Source organism: Orycteropus afer, unplaced genomic scaffold (genome assembly GCF_000298275.1).
Source record: "Orycteropus afer afer isolate SDZICR_OR568_19922 unplaced genomic scaffold, OryAfe1.0 scaffold00515, whole genome shotgun sequence".
NCBI classification, from domain to species: domain Eukaryota; kingdom Metazoa; phylum Chordata; class Mammalia; order Tubulidentata; family Orycteropodidae; genus Orycteropus; species Orycteropus afer.
This window is the reverse complement of record NW_006922102.1, coordinates 1,261,402-1,261,768: the sequence shown is the minus strand read 5'-3', so window position 1 is coordinate 1,261,768 and position 367 is coordinate 1,261,402.

Here is a 367-nt window from a genome sequence, read left to right as displayed (position 1 = left end):
GGGCAGGTGGAACGTGGTCACAGGGGACACTGGGAGAGGAGAAGCTGGGTGGGGGAGTGAGTCACCGTCACAAGACTCCGTGGAGGTATGAGAGTCCGTCTGGGCCCCACGGCTCCCTGGGCCTCCTCTAGGCCTCACATAGAGTTGGTAGGAAGAAGGAAGGGAAGGGGAGAGGCTAAAGGAAGGGGAGAGGAGGGAAAAGAAGGGGGGACGTGCAAAGGGAAGAGAGGGAAGGAAATAGGAGGGGAGAGGACAGGAGGGAGAGGGGAAGAGAAGAGGGGAGGCTGAAGAAAGGAGAGAGGAGGGGAGGGAAAGAAGCCAGTGGAAGGGAGGGGAGAGGGGGTGGAAAAATAAAGGGAGGAAATTG